Source organism: Anas platyrhynchos, chromosome 13 (assembly GCF_047663525.1).
Source record: "Anas platyrhynchos isolate ZD024472 breed Pekin duck chromosome 13, IASCAAS_PekinDuck_T2T, whole genome shotgun sequence".
NCBI classification, from domain to species: domain Eukaryota; kingdom Metazoa; phylum Chordata; class Aves; order Anseriformes; family Anatidae; genus Anas; species Anas platyrhynchos.
Genome location: NC_092599.1, coordinates 14,305,104 through 14,329,157, shown reverse-complemented (window position 1 = coordinate 14,329,157; position 24,054 = coordinate 14,305,104). Strand labels below are relative to the sequence as shown.

Here is a 24,054-nt window from a genome sequence, read left to right as displayed (position 1 = left end):
TAGTGGACGTACTGTATTTGATCTTGCTGATAATTGGCATTGGCCCTATCCACCAAGGAAGGTGAACTCTGCTATCCAGGACAACTGATCTACACAGTGCTACAAGGCCCTATATATTTTAATCCAGTTTTCATAGTTCTAAAAGGACAAGAAAAATAGCAGTACAGGTGGGAGAAATGCCTGGCTGCCATCCTATTTACGTTTGCCCAAAGTTGAAAAGCTAGGTAAATCTCGCTGGATTTGTTCAAGATAATACTTGAACAATGATTGCACTTAATTTGGACAGTAGTTGTAGGCTTCATTCCTACAGCTAAGATAACAAAATTCATCAAAACTTAACCTGTTCAGTCTGTAGTCTACCTCAGTCTAATCTGGACCCTGTGACCTGGAAAGACACAATGAAAACAAAATTCCCAGACCTAGAGGCAGGGGGATTCTCACAGCAGCTGTGCACTGAGGCACTGTGCTGAACTGCTTCCACTTCTGGCAGGATGCGGCACCAGAGGTACCTAATTCATGCTGCTGGTTTTTTCCACCTGTATTAAAAGCAAAATTCCTACCTGATAGCAAGAGGGCGAATGATTAGTTAACATTTGTGAAGCTCTAAGAATCGTTATGACAGACCCTGCCTCTGCCAAATGCAGGAAAATCAATTAATCCATCTCAGTGCCAGTCAATCTGGTAATCCGCTGTATGAAGACTATTTTCTATCAGTTGCACATACTTATATTTTTCACCTTGTTTTAATACTAGCATAGTTTATTTTAATGGAAATGTTTTTTGTTGCTGCTGACGTGTTTTTTTTTGTTGTTGTTCTTTGGTAAGCCACATGAGGAAAATTAAATTTCACGCTAGTTTTCACCAAGTGTTTAGTCATCTCTAGCCTCTGCTCTAACATCAAACAAGACACGAAGTAAATACACATTCAGGTTAATTCCTACAGTCAGTACCTTGATGTACTCTGAGTGAAAATATTGACCATGTAATGATTAAGATGCAAAAATGTGACTTTTTGGTGCAACAAATGCTTGGAAGTTGTCAAACTACGTAGGATTGCCTCTGCTAAGACGTTACGCAGCTGGTGTGCCGGGGCTGCTGTTCACTGCAGTAATCATCTCGTTGTTATATCCAGCGCCCCCATCTGTTTGGTACAGTCATCTTTTGGTTCTCTAAACTAAAACAAGTGTTTTTTCACAGGAATCTGCTTCTGTTCTGTGTCCTGCCTTGCCATAATGGGGCCTCAGTACAGGATTCTATGTGCTAAATATTAACATTGAGCATTTTCATGTCTTCCATTATGGCTGTTCTTCGTTGGCTGATGCTCCTCTGAGGGAAAAATAATCAATCAAGCACTTCAAGGTAATCCTGGTCTTAGGGGAAGCGTGAAACTGAATTTTAAATTCAATGTCTGATAAAAGCCAGGCAATTTCTGCTGATTCAGGGGTGGGTGTGTGTGAGACAAGCTGCTGCCCTGGGGAATCCAGCGCAGATCTCCCACCCACGGGCTCCACGAGACAAAGGGAAACCCTCCTGACGGCATCACACCGGTACAGCCCCGGTACAGTCACACAGACCAGGAGGCTTCTGCAGTGGACACTGAGGACAGGTCCTACAGGTGGGCACGCAGCTGAAGTGGAATCACTAGGAAATGTGTGCCCAGGCTGAGGAGTCTGCAGACACCTTCTCTAATAACACACAGGCCTGAGGCCCCTGCGGCCCCGACTCAGCCTCAGGAGCTTCTTTTCCCAAATGACTTTTAGTATGCAGAACAGGGAGATAAAGCCAAGTCATGGTAATCAAAAGCCTCAGGATAAAGCAGCAGCACATCAGGCTAATTCAGCTACGTTAATAATGTCTCGGGAAATGTACTACCTGTTCATTAAATGTGTAGTAGAAAGCTTCATTAAAACTTTGTTTTGAAGTAATTTTTCTGCTCTTTATTTTCTCTCAGTTCCTTTAAAGCTTTTTTCTTTTGAAAACACATCATATGTAGAATAAAGAGACTGCTGACCTACATTCCCTCGGCTGTATTACACTTAATTGTGTGCCACGTCAAACAGAATTCAGGAGTGAAGCGATCGGCACCGAGACAGGCTGCAAACACACCTACGTCTCAAAGGCCTGAGCTCCTCACGTGGAACCATTATCATAATCTCTTTGAACAACCCAAGAAGGATTTCCAGTGACTGAATTTATCTTCTGCTGCGTACCAGAGTAAGGCTTTTCACACCACAGAAGCCATTTACTCTAAAGCATTGACCAACCTGAGCTAACCACAGGCCCATTAAAATCAGAATGTCTTGCCTAAAAACTCCTCCGTAGTAAGGGACATTATGACTGCAGGTTCCTGTGGTCTGTTGAAATAAGAGCAAGGAGTGTAAGCCAAAGCAGATGCACATCTCTGCATATTCTGGCTAGAGACTATTAGGGAGGAGATAAAACAGCGCAGTATTAGGCATAGTATCAGTTGTTTTGGTTTATGCATGTGTTATCCTGATTCAGGATGCTGGAACTGATAAAGAGATGCAGTTTATTGGCAGCTGACTGCTAACGAGTGATGCGGTGTTTCAGCAGAAAGGGGCGCAGAGGCTTGGGCACTGGGCAGGCGGTGGGACACAGGGGCCAGCACCTCCACCAGGACACTTTGCTGGTCCTGCCCCGCAGCTGGCTGGGAGAGCAGGGGCTGCCCGCAGCCACCTCTGCTGGCTTAACGGGTACCCCAAAACACGCCTGAAGTCACCTTACCTTACCTTTGGAGAGCAGCCGTCAGCATGGGTCAACACCTCAAGCCTGGTGAAGGGTTTGCACAGGCCCCCAGCTGTGTCTCCTTGGCTGTGCACAGCTTACATTTGATAGATTCTTGACTATTTTCAGAACAAATGCATAGAAATGCAAAAAAGAGCAGGAGCAAAGACTGCTGAAAGCCACTACTAAATATCAATCTAGATAAAATCAGCCAAAACCAAACTGCAAATGTCTGTTCTGCCACACCATTGTTCAAAAACAATGATTTGAGAAAATGAATGTTAGCAAAGATCAAGGTGATTCATCCAGCCTTATGAAAGCTTAAAAGAGAAGTAAACTATAGATAATGAACAGCTGGAAGTCCTTACTCCATTTGCTTGTTTAGGTAGCACTGAAAGAAATCCCTAATCTCTTGCTGTTACACAAAACATATTCAGAACGTGCTACAGATTTCATATTTTGAGCAGCCTATCACCTCCTAAGACTATATAATGTTTTTTCTTTGTGCAGTACCAGAAACTCCACAAAGGAATAAAGGCCAGCAGAAAATTTCCAAGCTCATCTTAAGAGGCTTTTGTTTATCTTGCCTTATTTTATTCTTCATTGGCTCTCAATGGCCTCTTGAATGAAAACCTAACACTTACAAGGGTGTCAAATTTTCTAGCAAGCAAGCAGCATATGAAAGATAACATTAAGCGTAAATTGTCAACGTGGTGCAAATATTAACCCTGATCTGTATGTCCGGAGGGTGAAAGAAAAAGTCTCACAGTATGACGATGTAAAGGCCTTGCTGTAAACACTGGGCATCAGGAATGTTTGCTGGTGTCTGTCTAAAGAGGTCCTGCTGCATCTGGGAGAAGGAAGCAGCTGAGGCTGGTGAGCTGCTTTTGCTGGATGGGTTTGGGGAAGCTTCCTTTCAGAGAAGGTGGAAGCTATAAAACAGCGATGGTGGCAAGTAGAGAAGAGCCTTTAAAAGCACCCTGAGTTGAGCAGCAACCAGAGATGCTCACTGCGTGGCATGTGTTGTGTCTGCAGAAACCCAGCAGGGAGATCTGGCACTGGATTGTGTGCTGCAGCTTGTAAGAGAAGGGGCAGAAGGGAGACTGGCACCTAGAGTGCCCCCAGAGATGGAGGTTGAAGGAACACAGAAGCACAAAATAAACCAAGCTGGGCCCTTTCACTGCAGGTCAGATGCTGGAATGGAGATGCTCCAAGTGTGCAGTTTGGTGACCATCACTGCAATGCCACTGTATTCCAGCAAGAAGCGAATCCTCCTCCTAATCTTCTGGCCATGCTGAGCTGTAAATCTCAGCCTAGAGGAAAAAACTGCAGCCTCAGCTCTGTTGTATCTCCTATTTTGACAACTCATGAAATACTCTATGAATGTTTCATGGGATGAAACACCCTCAATTCACCTTTGCCATTTGGAAACTGCTAACTGACATGGCTCTTAATGAGCCCTACGGTATTTGCAGAGACACTGTTGATTCGGAATGGTGTTATCTTGCAGACAGTTCCCCAGTATAAGCAGTACTGAAGTGCACCAGGGTATGTGTGACAATTATCATTCCTGTCACTTACTGCAGCTGTACAACACCTACCCTGAATATTCAGGTCAAAAATGTCATTCTTGTCTCAGAAAAAAACACCCTTGTGCCACAGGAGTTCCACATGACATCCTGGTTTACATTATTTTAAAGTGAGATTTGTCCATCTTGCCCTGCCTTTTCACCATATCAAAATTCACACAATCTAATCAAAGAAACTCATCTCTCTCGCTCTTTTGAGAGAACACGATATATTTCTGCTATTCTCCGTCTGTACAGCATCTATAACTATAAAAATGCTGAAAAATGGTTTCAGTAACCGTTTTTAACGGATTTCTTCATGAGACATATTGAGCTCTTTAAAAAGAAAGGCTATTGCCTTTTAAATACATTATCCTGGATCCATATTTATGGTTCTTCAAATCTATTTCATCTTTGACTTAAAAAAAAAAAAGAAAAAAAGTTCTCAATATATCACAGCAAAAAAGATCAGAGTAAAATGTTAATCCTAACAACTAGCTTCTTGATTCATGACATGACTTAATAGCTACTGATTTGTTGATGAATTCAGTTTCAAAAGCTCCCAATCCTACATGTACATCCTACACTCGCAGGAGCTGCAGGGCCTGAGAGTGCTCTGGGTATGACCTGCAGTCCTTGCTGCCATTTCTGCCTTAGTAAAGGCTAGGGCATCACTTTCTGTGCTGATAAAATGAAAAGTAAATCTTTTAATTACACCAGTTTGAAATAACTCAGATAAAAATGCTGAATGCAAAGCTCTGCTCAATTTGAGGATTTAGTTCCAGGATTGTATTTGTTGCATTTGGTTATTATTCCAGACTGACACAAACGTTACTTTACAAGAGCCCTGCACCAGAAGGGCAGAAGCAGATACCAGAAGAAAAGCAATGTTTCATGACCACCCTGGGCTGGGCATAGTGCCACAGGAACCACAAAGATTTTGTTCCTGCAAGATTTCCTGTCCTATTTTGCCATCAGTAGAGATTCCTCTCAAATACCCAAATATTGATATTTATGCAAACAGAACAAGTTGCAATGTAAACTTCTGAAGTTTGCTTATGTGTGTTTCAGAATCAATAAACAGCATTTTTGCTTTGAACCTTCCATCTCAAGCACCACAAAGAAAACCCACCTTTCAAGTAAATATCATTCAAATCAAGACAGTACACGCAGTGTGAAACCTGTGATGCTGTAAGGCAGCAAGCACAGTATAGTGGTGTACAGATTAGCTTTTAAGACCAAGGTTTTGTAGTATAAACACTGACAGACCCTTAAGTATTATAGTGCCTCCTGGCACTGCTATAATTAGATTGAACATAACCATTAATCATCTTAATTAGTATACACAATCCTTCTTTAGCACAATAAAAGTTACAAAGCAAGGATGCCACTTAATTAGGTGATCTGGGAGTTGATACCTATCTGTATTTCTTTTTTTTTTTTAGTGTGTCCTTACTGAGATTAAATCTAATATTTATAACTAAGTCCAGGTATTTATAGGTACACCGGTACATAAAACCACTTGTTAAATTAATACATATGTATATTAAATACCTCAAGGACCTCTGAAGTTATGCTAACAGTTCATTCGGAAACGTATTCCGAGGAAAGAAATATATCATAATTCTAGAAACTCAGGGTTGATTGCATATTCTAATATCTGTCTTATATACCATAAATCTAAAAGAAAAGAAAATGCGCTCAGTTAAATTTCCATCACCCTTCCAGTTCTCTGGATGATACCTCACTGTTTCCCCTGTGCAGTGCTTGGGTGTATTTAAAACCTCTGCCACAGGGACTGTCTAGTAGCTCCACTGTTGTAGGGAGAGGAAGGCAGTGTCAGATCAGAAGTCCTACTGAGCTTCACCTAATCCCACAAGTGCAATATCTATCCACATTTTAATACAACAAATATTTAAAACTATGTTAAAGGTGCTGATAACACCAAGCTCAGCACCTGCAGCTCAGGACCAGTCTGCGTATTCATCCATCTGTGCTCCCACATCATTACTCACTTTTAGGGTATGTACAAAGCAGGTGCTGCATTTGCTCTACAGCCAGCAGAAAGGAGGTGGGGTTGAAGTGTCAGAAGCAAGCAGGCTATTTCACAAACATGACAAGACCCGTATTAAAAACAAATTCCTACCTGCTCAGAGCTTGCACTATAACTTCTGCTCCGCTGTGATTAGGAATTCACCTGTGCTTGCTTCTTTTAGGTTCTTTGCCTTCTCCACACTTGTTACAGAAGATTTCCTTAGAAGGCTGGAAAATTACTCAGGGTTACTTCACTCCTTACTACTGCACAGACACTTGCCACCATATGGAAGGATGCATCAACCTAATAATCTTTGAATAAGGTTGCTTTCATTTTGAGGGTCTAACAGAACTTATAAAAAGGCTGGCAATATGTATCATAGGAAAGTACAAAGGAAAACACCACTTTAAATAATTGCCAATGATTTAAGACCGTAACATTCCCCACATTTAGCACAGTTACTTGAATACAATTTCCAGACAATTTCCACTTTTTTTTTTTTTTTTTTTTTTTTTTTTTTTAGGAGCAGAACTACATAACTTTGTACTTATTTTAGAGAAGTGTTTTTAAGTAGGAATGTCACCAATCACATTTTAAACCAGTGGAAACTTGGCATCAGTAACCCCAGTATGATAAAACCCTCTTGTACTTCACAAGCACCCTAATTTTTGTCATGGGTGCATCTGCCAAGCAGCCCTGGGTACATGGGTTTGATTTTGAGTCTCTGTCTTTACCTCAGATAGTGGCAGAGCAAGGTGGTCTACACACGTTCCCATTTCCCAGGTCTACTGCAGAGTTATTTATCTGTGGTTTCCTGAAGCTAGTAGCCTAAAATTGGAGCAGATGTTAGTTCTGCAGCATCAGACAAGGCTGCTGCAGAATCGCTAATGATGTTTAACAATTTTAATTGCACTAGTTGCATACAAGCATTCCTTGAAAAGAAAACATGCCCACTTGGCCATACACAGACACACCCCGTACAATCGGGGACACAGAATAAAGCCGGCAGCTGGCAGGCTCCAGCACGTGCCTGTAAGTGTACAAAGGCAGTCCTGCCACCCTGTGTTTGAGCTCTGAGTGAGCAGGGAGCCTTTCAGTGCACCCAGACCACGCTCTCACATACCATAAACAGCTTCGATGTGATACAATGGCGTTCTGCAATAAAGCTGCTGCTCAGAACAAGAGCCCACAAGAAAAATAAAGACAAAACAGAAATGTCATGACATTTGGTACAGAAACCAAACGTACTTTCTTGCCAGCTACCCGCTGACATTGCCAGACTTCAGCCTCCTCCCTCCAGCCCAGAAAGCCCACCACAGCAGTTAGCAATCTGTTCACACCGTCATTAAGCCGATTATCCCTTAGTGATGGAAAAGTCTCTACAAATGCCACAGTGCCACTGCTCTGTGACAAATTCCATTCCTTCTAAGTGGAGAGCATTTAATATTTACTATCCCAAGATTAATTTGAATTTAAAGAAAAAAGAATTAATGAAGAAAATTGCTTCTGTGGGCAGACTATGGTAAATATCAATATGTTTCATCAAAGCTCTTCTTTCATTAGTTCTAGGCCAATTACAGCAACCATTTCTTCTCCTGGATAATTCTTCAAGCTATTAAAAAACTGTGTGGAAAAACTGAAATACTCTCTCATTTTCTCATTGCAAAAACCTTTCAAACGATAATTATTAAAGATATGGGGAGAACAGGAGGGTTATTGTTTGCCACAGATGAAGCGTCCTGCCAAAAAATGTGGAAGGGTTGATATTCAATGCACCCAGCAATAGAAAACAAAATAATATAACTCGTATAAAATTTAAAACAACAACAATAGAGGTTTAGGAAGTATTTTTTCTTACCATGACTGGTTTCTGGTTTCTTCTACTTCACCACACTGGAAGTGTTCAGACCACAGGCCCCCTGTAAATCTTTTTGGATACTTCAAAGAAAATCCTCCAGGGATGTGGCTCCAACGCTCTGGTGTCAGGCTGGTGATGTCCAAATCCTTTCGACAGGAAGCCCTGTGCTTGTGGATTTTTTCATGCACTGTACACAGCACAAGCAGGTTGCATTATCCCCAAATAGCCAGGCACTTCTGCTAAAACAGTCTGGAAATGTAAACATATAAACGCTAGCAGATAAAATGATGTTACTGGGCTTCAACTTCGGCACACACAGAAATTGAAATGGGCATCATCTATCTGATCTGATGGAACACCACAAGTCGGTCTGTATTGTATCATATTTGCCAGATTGCTTTCACGAATGATAGTTTGATAAAAAAATGAAACAAATGAAAGGACAAGGTTCAGGAGAAACCTATCATGCCACAGAGAAGAAACGCTTGCACAGACTGAAAGGGTCTCAACCGATCAACACAATACCCAGCAAGCATTCACTTCATTTTCTTTTTCTAGGTTAACATAATTCTTGTTACTTTAAAATGTCATCTGTAGACAGATATTATTACGTTAACTGAGAACAATGTCCAATTTCTGCAGACAGAAATGTTAGATAGCAGGGCTGTTGCCACCATTTCACTCACAGGTGCCCTCACCACCAGTACCTCCATAGACAGGGCCATGAACAGTCAATGCACAGCTACAGCCTCAAATACAAAACCAGACCTGGCAGGTGGGCCAGCCGAAGGTGACAAAGAGGGAGGGCAGGTGCTTAACAGGGGTGATCACAGAAGTCATCCTTGGAGGCGCTGCTTTTCCATGTAGCTTTCCATGGCATTCAAACAGCGGTGCACCTTTTAGTCCAGGCTGACAAACCACGTGCACAATGCAAGAGGAATGGCATCAGGGCCTTAATTTCCTTGGGCTGCCTCTCCTTTCAAAGCAGAAGGGTACATGGGATCCCAGGGAGATGAAGCATCTCATTCATTGCTCAGAAGTAGCCACTGTTGTAACCAGGTGTGACAACACACTGCTGAATACCAATTTCCCTGATAAAGCCAAGGAGAACCGAGTCAAAGACACATTACAGACAGGGGAATCATCAGATACAAGACCTTTCAGAAGGCTGCAGGAAAGTACTTAATAGATGCATTCAGGCCAGAATCAGTTTTATGTCTCATTTAAACAAGAGCTTTCTTCACCACCATTTAATTCTCCTCCCCCAGCTCCCAGACAATTTCAGTTTAAGATCAGCATTCATGTCAGGACACCAGACAAAGTAATTCACCTGCACCAAACAGCAGCATAACCTTGATCTGAATTTGGGTACAGGGAAAATGGTATCAGACAGAGGCCACATCTCACTACTGCAAACGATTGCACTGCAGCACAGGCATGTACTGCTAGAGGGAAAACCTACATGCTTCTCTGCTGCCCACAGTAAAATTGTGCTTACAACAATATAATAAATCTGTAGCACAGTGTTTGCTGAACTGTGTGCGCAAACTTCAATTTAGATGTAGTCCTACTCAGATACAGTGTTTAGCTGCATCCTGCTGTGCCCCATTCTATAAGGCGTGCATTTCCCATCCTTCAAAAAGTGACTTATAGACCTTTGGTGAAGCTTTTAAAGAATGGCATCTTCAACCAGCTCAGCACAGAAGATATAAGCATAGAAAAATAGAGATCCTGATTTTCCATTCGGTTACCCAGTGTTGTAATAGTATAATCTCATTTAAATGCAAGTAAAAAAGGAATACGACTATTTTATTGTACAGGGCAATTGGGCTCAAAGCTTTAAAAATTTACAGTGCTGAGTCAGTGAGAGACAAAATTACACTGAAACTCTTCTTCAGTAATGATTATAACCTCCTGCAGGATGTTACCACAGAAATGTGCAGACCAAATGACAAGGGAGTACCCAGCCTACTGAAGATATTGCAAAGATAACACACTCCTTACTCTGCCTTTCCTTCTCTTCCCAGCCTCCCCTCCTCCAAAATCAAAATATTAGTAAGAAAAATATATGTTTGGGGATGAAATTAGGAGCAACTTCAGTCCCTAAGGTTGAAAGTTGAAATTAAGATTTTGCTGAAGGCTGAGACTGCATGCTAAGGAAAGGAAACAGGACACTGGCAAAAATTCTTATGGAAAGTCAACATGGACAAGATAACTCTTTTCTCAAGTGACAAGTGATGCAAAGAAATGGTCTCAAGTTGCGACATGGTTTAGAAATGGGACTCAGCAAATCAGGCTGATGGCTGGACCTGATGGTCTTCAGTCTTTTCCAACCTCATTGATTCTATGATTCTAATAGCAGCTTCGTTAGGTCACATTTTTGTGAGGACGAGCTCCAAATGTTGGAGCAGATTCTTCTGTGGGAAGGGGCCAGCATGGAGCAGGTTGGAAGTAAGAAGAGGGTGGTAAGAAAAGAGAAATTACTATTTTGACTGACCACAGGCCCCATTCACCAATGACCTGTACCACTCAGGGTGGGGATGTAAAGAACTCTATTTTTAATTGGCAATAAATTAATTATTCCCAGGTCAAGTCTATTTTGCCTACTACAGTAAATGTTAAGTGATCTCCCCATCTTCATCTCAACCCACCAGTTTTTTCATCTTATTTTCTTCCTATCCTGTTAAGGAGGAGTGAAAGGTAGGCTGGGTGGGCAGCTGGCCAGAGTCAGCTCATTCCCATCTACCCAAAGCCCTTCGTATTTTAAAATCTTTCCAAGGTATTTTTTGATTAAAATTAATATATGAATTTATTAAATTCTGTAAATTTCTATAAACGTTTGGATTCTACAGAAATAACAAATACAGATCATCCCCTTCACATCAGGGAAAAAATGCTCAAAAGGAAAACTCCCTTTTTAGTAGTATACTGTTTTAGTGCTTATTATCACCTTACCTCAACTTCATGTGTTCCAAGTAGACTCCAATCTTAAAATTCTGGCACCTGAAATAGAGAGAAAGAAGCGGTTTATTTGTTATGAAAGCAGACATTGTCCTGAAACAAAACTTTTCTAAGTACAGAAGGGGTTAGCTTTCATCTTTACCAAGAAAAGTATATTGCTACTGGGGAGAATTGAATAAACATCATAGATTCTGCCTTTCCCTTGGAAATACATACACTTATTTTTAAAATATAGGGCTGAAGGATTTTACTCTAAGAAAAGTTTATTCATGATAAATAAAAGAAAAATAGTTTTGAGCTGAACTGCCTTGCAAATTAGAGCTTCACTTCAGCTTTTTCCATTTTATGAGTCAAGCCTTTTGCTTTTATTAAGGCAGTTGAAATTTCAATTTACTTGTGACTGAATATAGACCTCTGTTCAACCCACAAAAAATGTTCGATTTATTGCAATGTTTCAGTTTCAGATCATTCCAAGCTAATATTTGTTCAGCTCAGCTAAACTGAAAACCAGAAGCATATCTGTATTTATATATAGTAGAATAATTTCTTCCATCCTTGTGTATGTGTCAGCCCAATCAGGTCACCAGGAGGAAATGTTGACTGCTAGAAACACAAAGCTTTCCCTTTATGAAAAATGACTGACCTTGCTTTAAAGCAATTTAGTTTGTATCAACATTGCTTTTCTCATTAAATATTAGGCTCTAAGTGGCATATCCATTCGTCTTTAGTACAGACAAGAGCTTTCCAGGCAAATCCTGGGATGCTATTTTTAGGCATCTCGTAGCCATAATATGCTCAATACAATGCTTGGGGTATGTTTACAACAATCATTCCTTGTCTACTCTCTTGTATTGGTCAACTCCGGAGAGAGTTCACTCTATCAGATACCCCTTCTGCATCCAAGTAATTGTGCAGTATCAAATAAAAGTAAACCTTGGTACCACTTAGCTGGCTTTAAAAAACACCACTGCAACAAGTTCATTAAATACACACAGCCACTCCTCCCAGTTTAGTGTCATCAGAGAACTTGCTGACGGCGCACTCCATTAAGTCATCCAAGCACTGCAGATAAAGGTAATTTCATCTGTCAGAATCAACCCAGCTGTGGGCAAGAAGTATTCTGTTCACTTGTGTTATCATATTTTTCGTCTTCTTTTAGTTATAGTCATTTTGAGTAATTTCATGCTGCTGTGTATGCCGGCTCTCAGTGCAGATCTCCAGGTGGTGTATATTACAGTAACTGTTGGTATTCTGAACAACTCCTTAGAACTTGCTGTTGTGATTATGTAGTTTTCAGCAAACTCACTCCCCTGGAATTAAACATCAAAAAGATGCCAAATGAGCCTGAAATAATCAAACAACTGTGCTCCAATACATACTTGTGCCATCCACATTACTAGACCAAGTATCTAAATACCTTCGCTCAGCATATTGGTTACTAAACGTGTAGTAGAGGCAATGCAGCTTACTCAAATTGTTCTTCAGCGACAAGTCATCTCTACTGGGAAATCATCTGAGGTGTCGGTGATACTGTAGCATACACACAGCTCAGAGCTTTTTAATGATTTATTAATGTAGTCAATCTGGTAGTGTTTTAGCAGTGGTTATCAGAGAGCTGAAGTTAACAGTGTTGATTGTAGAGGATAATATCCTAATGTATCCTTTGCAATGTAATACAGGATAGACTGGGACTGCTTTGACTAGACCCCAGTCTTGTTTTAACAAGCAGATGTCTGTCTGCATCAAAAGGAGATCTGTCCTCTGCCCTCAACAGACACTATTTATAGGATCCCTTAAAGTTCTTGATCACATCTAGTGCAATGTCACATCACCATCCTTCCTCCAGGTAACGCCATTAATCAGCATGATGTGATTTGTCATTTCTAGGTTGATGACACACAGCTCTGTGACTTTTCAAAGCCGAGCACTGCATATGCTGTCACACCACTTCAAACAGTGAATTAAAGCAAAACTGCTTTCACTTGAAGTCAGATAAAAGAGAATGTCTGTTAATGGGTCTAGGAACTTCTTAACAAACAGCTCTCTCCCATACTGAGCTATGGAAGTGCAAACATCAATTTAAATTCCTGTGTCTGGAGTTAGAGTGTTAAATCTGCATCAGCTTGGTTCAGAAAACCTCAAGACAGCACAACACTTTTAGAAATATTCTTATTCTTACTCCAACAGGTTACAATCAGCCCCAATAAACAACCTGGGCTGAAGCATAGGTGCATGGTAGCACACAGCACCCCCAGTGCCAGGCAGCGGGGGGGGGGTTCCTGTGGTTTGTCACGATGTTTTGGTGTATTTTCCAAGGGAAGCCACGGCTGGAGCAGCCCCTGCACCAGCATGGTGGGCGCTGAGCGAGCACTCAGCTGGCAGCCTGCAGAGAGGCACGGGGCTGCTCCCTGCCTGGTCCAGCACAGCTGCCCATGGACCATGCTGCACAGGCAAGTATGGTATCTTGAAGGAGCTTCTGAGCTTTTGTCCTTGGCAAAAGACAATTTCTGGGTATCCCCAGCCATGTAACTAAGGAAAGATAGCTCTACCTGCTCCTAGCCCCCTCAGTTTGAGCTCTTGTCCCATCATGAGTTATCAGACATGACATTAACTTGAGAAATTGATCCAAAGTAGGAAGCAGTAACAGACAATGCCTACATTAAGACTTTTTCAACCCTATTCCTAAAAGGCCACTACTACAATAAACCTCCTTGTTCATAATTTCAACAGCACTATGGCCAAAACGAATACAGGAACAGGACTGTTCCCTAAGCCATACAAATTGACTTGTAGAAGAAAAGGTTTGACTTGTCACTGAGATGAAGTAAAAGAATTTGACAAAAGCAACAAGAGCATGGAAAAAAAACTCAGGTTTGAGCTAACAAGGCAAAAGGAGTTAGTTAGGAAATTGATGTGATTTGCTGATCCAGCCAATGTCAACAGTAATTATTATTATTTTTTTTGTTTATTTGTCTAAATAATATTTTTTCCTCAAATAAGTCTACAACACTTTCAGGCAGGTCAGGGTTTAAAACAGGAAGATACCAAAGCAATAAATAATTTAAAAGGCTGTTTCTGAGACTGTCAGTACCGATTATACGCCCAAGCAATCTCCTGATAAGCAGGAGTGAAGAGGAGATCAGAATATCTGGCAACATGGAACAAAGTTCTGATTCATTAGAGACTGACAACAAGGCCTAAATATGTTATGTGATATGCATATTATTTATCACATTAATACTAAGCGGAATAAAGAAGTTTCCTGAGACCTGATAATCAAAATCTAGTCCATCAGCTCAAAAAATGTTATGTGGTTAAGAGATTACTCCTCCTTGGCTGTTAAAACAAACAAAATTATTTGAAAGGTTGCAAAATCCTTATTAATAGGAAAAGTTGAATTTTGTCCAACTCCTTGGGAACTATACCTAGTTGAATACCTCCTTAATCAAATCATAACAATAGTCAGAAATTTAAAACTATTGGATACATGTTGTTCCCAATCTTGGATATGTTAAATATCAGCATGGAAGTTATGTTTCCAGGGCTGAAGACAGAACACTTAAAAGAACAAAGAATTAACCATACCAGGAAAAAAAAAAAAAAAAAGAGAAAACTTTAATTAAGAGGCACTGAAGGCCTAGACTTGTTCTGGATTTTTAAGACAAGAGCCGTTTTTCATCTCTAGCCAGAACATTTTTGGTTTGCCTAAATACTGAAGAGATAACCAAGAAAAACCCGTAACAATTGTCATTGATCTCTTTGATCTTCAAAAGATGCTATGTATTATTTCTAAACCCGTAAAAGCTTGTTGACAAAGGCATCAGTACTTACCGAATAGAGCTTTTCTACCCACCACAAGTGGTGGTGCTCTAAAAGAATCCCTGGGCTGATTGATACACTGCACTACTACAAAGGGGACAAAACAGTAAGTTTTTATCTTTGCAGTGTTCAGCCTCAGGTTTGGAAGGCCTTGGTACAAGCATCAAATCCACTCCGGCTGTGTATGTGTGCGTGCCAGTTCTTTAACAGAGCAGGAATCGCATGACCAAAATTCCGCATCTGCTATTGCTGAACCTCCACTACTTTCAACAGCATTAAATTATCCCTCTCAAAAAAACACTGAGTACATAAAAGAGAGCCATGCTTTCATGCAACAATATAAGCTGTTTGCCAACAATACTAGAAATTGAAGACTTTGTTCCAAAATGGCTTTAAAAAGCATGAATTTCTATAATTAACAGATGAAACGCTATATATCACGGCAATAATCCACATTCTGATGATGATATATACCTGTTTTGAGAGTATTAAGGTCAGTTTATCGGGATGAATTTCAGCTCTTCAGTATGCTTCTGTCTTCCATGTAGGCAATGAACAGAAACAGAACATAAATTCCCATTGGAAAAAAAAAAAAGACAAAATAATTTGCAGTGATGTTTCTGCTATGGGAATCGTCTATAATCTACAGCCTACAGAAGCAAGCAACCAGTTGAAGCAGCTCTTATAGAAGTTGTTTAGCGAACAGAAGCAAAACCACTGCAGAGAATTCGGGCTCTGCTCCTTTTGGACTAAAAACGGGAAAAAGGTGACTTATTCTGAGACCTATTCAATTTAGAAGGTTACATTTTTAGAACTGGAGGCACTGGAATCTTTGAACTGTAAGAGCAATCACTTTTTCAAAATTAGAAGACAGAATCTCTTCGCAATACCGTAACACTACTCAGTTCTAATTGAATTTAATTGTTCCTTTGTTGCCACAGTTGTTCACATTTTTACATGAGTATTAAAATAGATGTAAAAGTTGCAAATCTGAGGTTGTGGGATGATGTTCACTGTTGAATACACATCCCAGTTTTTCTGTGTATTTTGATATCTCATGAAAGCATGACGGAATGCTACACTGAGGCTTACGATTCAGGCTCTGAGACTGATTTACATTGCATCAAAAGGAAACATGAGCCAGACAAAACTTTGATGTGGGTATTTTTTCACTCAAACCTAATGGGCTTTGTTGCCTAGTGGAAACATTGGTGCTGCGGGATTATACAGAGAAGTGACCAACAATCTGCTGAGGTCCCTTCCAACCTCAACTATTCTTCCACTCTACGATTTTGCTGTGTGTTAGAGTTTTAAAACTGCAGCTTATACTTGTGTCAGATCATGATGAATAAGTCTTCAGGGCTGTTGTTCTATGTTAGTAGCTGAACTCCAGCACTGCACGGACCATAGTTCTTCTAATGTCAGCATAGCAAATCCTTCTGATTTCATACTTGCTTCAGAAGATTAACCAGCTACACAAAGACTTCATATTCCCCTTTTTTGTGTACCAGCGGAACTGAATACCTCTTGCTTTGTGAAGAGGGTTTTGAAGAGTTGAACCCAGAATTAGCTGAAGGTTATGCTTGAGGCTGGATGGCAGAAGTAGAAAAACAGGAAGGGAAGGTCAGATTATTCCAACAGTATCAGTAATATCACACATCTACAAAAAAGGAAAGCTTCTGCAATGAAAACATGCTATCCAAAAACTCTCCTGAAATTCAACTGTGATTCAGCAAGAGTAATTCAGGTCACAGTTTAAGCTTTTTGCATAATTAGTTTACATTTAATCAGACTGCTGGTATGTAAACATAATTACCATTCTCAGACCTTTAATTGAAATTGCCACAGCACCGCTACTAGCTACTTCTCCAAATCTGCTGAAATGGATTTCTGTTTCATGGACGCTAAGTGGGCACGACAGTTTTTTCAAGACTCTGCCACGCACCAGACTAAGCCATGCTGTGCACGACTCTTCCCAGTTTCACTGGTGAAACCAGACAAAACCCCACACTGCATTTCTAATCGCACACGTAATGAATTCAGTTAACCTGATGTTAATCACGCCAAATACATTTAAGCTAATGCATTACCACCAAACTCATGACAAAGAAGTTTCTAATCATGCCAGCAAAGCTCATCTCTAATGGGATAAATCTACACAAATTATGATTTATGTGCAAGGGTGTCAGAAACATTTGTGATCTTTCACAGGCTTTTGTCTTCTTGAAGCAGCTTACAATTCACCTGCCCAGTCAGAAAATTAAACATTTTCATGAACATGTACACAGTCTTTTACAATTAAAATGCCTTCACCTAAGCCTTAGAAAATATCAGCTGAAGTATTTAGAAATAGAATTTAAAAGCAGTTTCTTCCTCCTAAATGTGCATTAACTTAGCATCCATTAAAAAGAGCAGGAGGAGAGCAGCTTTACACATGCCCACTTCTCACAGGGCTGCCGTTGGGACACCTTGGGTCGTCCCAACTCCATCACCATTGTCTCTGGTTCTGAACTGCTCCCAAACAAAGGCAGTTGAATATCCTTCTATAACTAGGCATTTCTTCATTTTTTAACACTCTCATTTATATTTTCTTTTTCATAAGCTCAAGGGGCAGCAGCAGCAAAAACTGCTGGTCTCTCCCTCCAGCACAGATGACAATTGCCAAGGACAAGTGGAAAAGTGACAGGTAACTTCACTAATCCCAGCTCAGGATGCGATATGTTAGCAACAGCCTTTTTTTTTTTTTTCTTCCCTCCCCCTTTTTTCCCCTCTTTTTTTTTTTTTTTTTCCTTTTAGCTCCTCTCATGTGCATGGCAAGTCCAAGCTTGATTCTGTTTTATGGGGATGTGCAGTGAATGCAATTACACCAACAGCTGCTCAATATTTGATGAGCAGCAGCCAAAGGCAGCCAGAAGGGTCAAGACAGTGTGAAGCTGGGGGGAGATAATGTACATTTGCAAATTCTACTTTTTTTTTTTTTTTTTTTTTTTTTAATTCTCCACAAGTTTAAATTACTTTCAATGAAACATTAACTGAAGATTTGACAAATGACCCCCTGAGACTTAAAGTTTCACAGGGAACTTGCAGTGAAATTAATTTAATAGGCAAATTTTCAGCACGCAGCTTTTCCTGTTAAACCGAAATCTTTTTACCACTTAATTTCTCACTTAATATTATCTAATTATGTTACACTTGAATCATTTCCCCTGTGCAAGTAATGGCAATTATTTACTCCCTCTTACTTATTAATGTTAGAATGTCTCTGCCCCAATTCCTTCTTGAAAACTGAATATCCTTTGAAAGGTATCTCCAATATCTTGCTTCGTACCAATACAATTGTAAGTTTTTTTTCACATTAAACACATTCAGAATGTTTTGCTTTGTGCTGCACTCGTTTAACTTCGTGTGCTTTCCTCCTGAAATAAAAAATTTTGAATGATGGAAGCAAGTATCGCCTCATAGCTATTTCCAAAAAAAAAAATAAAAAAAATTACTTCACTGTTGTGCCAAGCCTGCCTCGAGCATACTTGTGAACATTTATAAGTCTATCCAGAAATCATAGATGCAGAAACAATACTTTGTAAAATGATGCTCCAACTGTGCAGCTCAAACAGTTTTCAGTACTCTCCTAATAATATTGCTTCTGGAAACAGGCAGTTGTATAAAAGGGAAAACAAGCCTAAAAGTAACTGTTTGAGAATTTCATAAATCATCTATGCAGAATCCAAAGTCAAAAATGCCTGCTTTAGGTAAGGAACTGAAATAAATATCATGGTCCCATATTAAGTGACGAGATCATCTGCACCCTTGAAGGTTTCCCAGGGATCAGAAGGCAGTAACAGCCTTTCACATGCAGCAGAAAGGATCTCACATCACTAACACATATTTCCAGTCTGGCCTAAAGCAACAACGATTAAAAATCTGCGACAAGTTCTTCTGGATCAGTGGCAGTTAAGAACACCAAATGCCAGGACAGCACCAAGAAAGCCAGCTTTGGGTTTCAACATGAACACAAGTAGCTCCCAGCTTCTATGGAGAAGTTTGTCAGGTTTGTCACCTCTTCTTCTAAATCCATCATTTATTCAATGGAATTGCTGATAGTTCAGGTCCACGTTGCCCACTTACATTATGGACAAATCCTATTAAATTGTACAAATCGAATTAAAAACACAAGTTAAATTGTACAGGTCACATACGCCTGTTTAAATAGATATATTCAAAAACCCAAATTATTACATGGGAAAAAAAGCACAACACAGAAAATAAATAACTGTCCAACAATTTTGAAAGCAGACACTTCAGAAAGCTATTCAAGTCTGGGACAAAGAGCTCACTGTGTTCAGGATGACACAGTGAGTGCTGAAGGTAGCAAGGGTGGTAAAAAAAATAAAAAAAAAATACCCTGAAACCACTAAGCGGGCACATTGTGGCTATCAGCTACAGATCACACCAAGTCTGTAAAGTGTGATATTCTTTCCTCCTCAGGTATATTTGTAAGAACAACTTTCTAAGGCACAAAGGGCTAAGGACACAGTATGTATTCCCCTACATGGGTATCCTTAACTGCAGCTTTCTACAATCTTTTTGTTAACTCTTACTTGACCTGGGTTGCTGAAATTCAACCACAGTGGGTTTTGCCTGCAAACTCAAAGTCTCAAAACATTTTTAAATATAAAATCCTAGATTCAGATCCTCTCCTGGCCCGGAGGTGAACTTCTTTTGACATCTGATAATTACATGACATTAAATATGTCCTAGACTGTAATTCTCATACATATATAAAACACAGAAAAAATTCCCTGTCTTAAGAAACACCGGTGACTAGGCAATAGTAAGTCACACCATGCTCATCCTATGCTAACCTGATTTGTGTAAAGGTGGTGAGCTACTAATGGAAACAGAACTCTTTCTGGCCAGGTGCACCAAGTAATTCCAGCCCATTGTTCAAATAAACTAACCTAATTTATTAACAATAAGTCTGACACAGGCACGAGAGTGTTTCTTCTGCACAGCTTTCTGAAGATTCAGCCTCTCGCTCTCATGCCGATGCACAGAAGATAAGAACAAAAGCTACAGCGCAGACCCACAACCTAGCTGCTGCAGCAGCTCGCACAGCAGTGAGAAGCTAGGCTGTTGCAGAGAGGGTTTAGCAGACTACTAAATGAACAAATCCATTTCCTCTAGTCCTCTGACCCGGGAACTAACCACAAAGTTCTGCTGGCTAACGAAGCCAAAGATTTTCCCATGACATGGCCTGAACCTTGCATGTACGTACGGGGAAGGGATCACCCTAACTTCTGTAGAGGTTGCCATAAACAAGGAGCTTCCCAGTAGTTCCAGAACTACGCACGCAGTCACTGTAATCGCTTCCTTTTTCTTGGCAGAACAGCAACCCAGCACTCCAGTAACAGTACCATAAAGGTCAAGCCCTCCGATGTGCATTTGGCACCGTTCGGAAGAGTAAGGCTAGAGAACGTGCTCCTGTGCAATTTCATTAATCAGCCATCTCTGTTCAAACATCTGTGCCCTGGCCAACCCACTTAAAAACCTGAATTAAATAACTGAGCTGCTTCTTTTTAAAAGAATAATCTTGTATTCTGTACTTGCACTCTTCCTGTAACACTACCACAACAAGTACCAGATAGTTATTCTAATAAGTGTTCCAACTCCTCACGCTAGCAATAATCATCCCTGAATGTTATGTTCCTTACAGTGCACGTTTTTGCCATTGTTTAATGTAAATTCACTGTCCGGGTAAATTCATCAGACAACAAAATGAGCCGAGCTGTAGGTTATTCCACAAGGAAAGCAGAGGTAATCTCATTGCAGTGCTGATGGCTGTGAGCAAGCTGCAGGCCTCGCTTGTCTATTTGGGCTTTAAAAATATTAATGTCTGACTGCAGTGGCTGAAGGTGGGTTCTGCAGTAGCACAGCATCCAAAACCTTGCTGAGGTCCAAACGGGGAGGGGGGGTAGTGCTACAGAGAGCTATCTCCAATTTCTTTCAGCGAGGTTCACAGAGCATTTTCCTATTTTCTATTACAAGAGCAGTGATTGCTTCTGCAGGCAATTACCTGCGTTAAGAGGGAGCAATAGCTGCAGAAATGCATCACTTGATGTTATAACGCGTTATAATTAGGTTTTCAGCCCTAATCACCAAGAAGGATATAAACTTGCCTTGCAACTCCTAAGTGCCACTATCAACGAGCAGCATTTTGTTGCGTAAGCAATTCAAGTGATTGACACTTTTTGTGGAGCAGAATTGCATATGCAAGTCCATGTAAGGTGATGTGAATTTACTGAATTTGGTGCTGGAGAGCACTGCATTGTGAGGCCAACAAGTAGCACAATTTGGCTGATGATGGCCAGTCAACAGATGGCTTATGCTACTATGTCCAGAACAAAAATTCCTCTAAGATTAATCCACCAATACCTCGTGTTTGCTTCATATATGCCTTCGTTCTGTTAAGGGAAGCCAAGAGGTCAAAGAAACCAAAATCTGTATTTTAAGTGTGTGAATAGACAAATCATCTCTCTTGAAAAAATCATCTCTCTTGCTAATAAGAACGATAAGAAAACCTGCAATTTTACAAGATAGTCTGCAATTTTTAAATGTTGCAGATTTTATTACAATTCAAAAGAATAAAAACATTTCCCATGATGTTTAACAATACTTCTGGGGGTATTTGTTTTGATTGCCACTCATTTCGACAATGTAACAACATAAACATAGGCAATAAACTTGTCTTGGAATAAATTCCCCACAATGGCCATTATGAAAATGATCAAACACAATGTTTCAAGCTTCATCACCAGATTTTTTTCACTTTTCCTTCAACTGACAATCTACTGAAACAGAGAGATTCATGAAGAAAAGTTGTGTCTCAGCAACATAATTTTTTTCCAGTGGAAAAGCACAGAAGTTATACCAGCTCTCCCCAGAGGCCAGATGGGATGCACTCCAGAAAAAAGTTTTCATGAACATTAGGGAAACACTTAACTATTCCTGCTCCAGATCTCTTGTTAAATACATCATTAGCACATACTCTAAGTAAGAAACTAATCGAGAAATAAGGCTTACAGCTTTTTTTTTTTTTCTTTTTGTCTCCCAAAAGCAAGTTTTGTCACAAAGACATGCCAGATTACTGTCGTGGTGGAGGAAAAGTCTTTATGGGCAGAACATCAGCAGGCACAGCCGCTGCCAGTGCTCCCTGCACAGCCTGGAGAAACGTCCTGGCTGCCTCCCTGCTGCTCCTGCAAGCAGACAAAGTGGCACCAATTAGCAGCAGCTGGGGAAGTTCAGAGGGACACCACTGTTCCTAGGGCTGATGTAAAGGCCAGCTTCAAAGGAACAAGCATTTGTACGTAAAAGAGAGCCACAGCCAGCAACACAGCAAGAAGATGCAGCAGCAGCAGTGTGTAAGCCCATTTATGGCTTTTCTCTAGGAGCTATCCTAGAGACCTAAGGGCTGAACTCAATATTGTCACCTCTGGTCTCCAGCATTCCCTGCACAGGGAGCGATCCCCGGGTGTCTCCCAGCTGACAAAGCACTGAGCGACACAGACATCCTCCCTCCTCCTCCATCAGAGCAGTAGGGGCAGCAGCAGGCCCACGGCCACGGCACGGTGGTGGTCTGCCAGCTCGGCAGCACTGCTGACACGGGCAACCAAGGCCCAAGAACAATTTCCTGAAGGTGTAAATCTAACCTTGCAGAAGTGAAATCACTTCAGATGCCAAAGCTTCCTTCCTTGTGTGCTCTCCCTTTCTATCCATCAGCCGCCGATTTAGCTCCTCCATTGCAGTGACCTATTTAGCTTCACCAGTGGAATTACGACGATGCTCGGTCTGAAAGGTCAGAGCTCTTCTTTAGGCAGCACACCTCCCGGTGCACACACATCCCCAGCTGGACAGAAGGAGCTGGGGCTTTCCTTGCAGTGTTGCTGTGAGACACCATGGCTTAAAAGTAGCGCTGGAGAAACACTGACATTATCAGAGGGCAAAGGAAGCAAATTGCAAAATAATTACATCTTTGTCAGGGCCATTTTACTCCTTGCAGGAGTGTTGTAGGTGATAATTGACACTGTCATGATGCAAACAGCAATTGCCTCTGGGCACTAATGTGGAACATGTGCTGTTTTGAGTCATCCCCGACCTGGGGAACTGAGCGCAGCAATGATGATCTCGCAGCAGCGCGTTGTGCATTAGTCAGCAGCTCCAGCTCTGCGGCTGCTGCAACCCGGCTGTGGCACCAGGACCTGCTTCCCCACAAGGGCATGGTATATTGGTTTTTGTTTCAGTCAACTGGTTTTAAAGTCACTAGTCTCATCTAGAGTCCTACAGCAGATGAGTGTCCAAGCACCCTGATTTTCTCCCATCTCCAGACCCTGTGAGATGAGCGGTGCACCATGCTGCCCCAGAGAGGGACGCGCTCACTGTGTGCTCGCCCTGCCGCTGGCATCACTTCTGAGCAGCCAAAACTCCTGCAGGCCCACAGGGGAGAGAATGTGTGCAGCCTGCCCAGTGCAGGACTAGGATCCTGGGAGATATGAAATCCCCTCAGTTGATGGTAAAACCCCTAATGAATTCACAAAACTATTAAAGCACAGCACCTGTATCTTGATTCCACAAAAAAATGTCAATGTGCTTAAATTCACATGATCAGAAAGGTTCTCATAAGTTCTATCTCTATGAAGCAGTGTTCCTACAGAGCAACTTTACAGGATTAGAGTTTCAGTTTACAGTAGCTTCTCAATGTACCATTTTTCCAACAGTCATTTGTCTACAATGTATTTTTTTCGTTTTCTTCTCACACTACAAGACAGTGATGATTTGGACAAAGTCAAGTGTCCACAGACAGAGAAATACTGCTACCAAAAATGAAATACCAAGAAATCTGTGTGAGAAAATGAGAAAAAGAGCTATTATAGATGTGGTGACTGAAGGAACAAAAGTAAAATAGCTTACACTCCTGGGTGAAGTCCAAAAGCTGTCATTTACATTAGACTACTTTATACATTCAAAGGGCAAGCATAAACAGAGGAAAAAGGTCCCCATGGAACAGACACTTG

The 24,054-nt window shown here is 40.9% G+C and overlaps 1 long non-coding RNA gene across 1 annotated transcript in view; it reads right to left on the bottom strand.

The window, feature by feature from the left end:
* The window catches only part of LOC106018900 (uncharacterized), a 72,911-nt gene extending 57,358 nt beyond the window's left edge, over window positions 1–15,553 (bottom strand). Inside the window, exons 1-5 of the long non-coding RNA XR_011812592.1 lie at window positions 15,461–15,553; window positions 12,161–12,477; window positions 11,162–11,209; window positions 8,207–9,297; window positions 6,460–6,575 (exon numbers count right to left, since the gene is read on the bottom strand). This is a non-coding gene — a long non-coding RNA (uncharacterized lncRNA). The remainder of the gene's footprint in view (window positions 1–6,459; window positions 6,576–8,206; window positions 9,298–11,161; window positions 11,210–12,160; window positions 12,478–15,460) is intronic.
* Window positions 15,554–24,054: the final 8,501 nt, after the last annotated feature.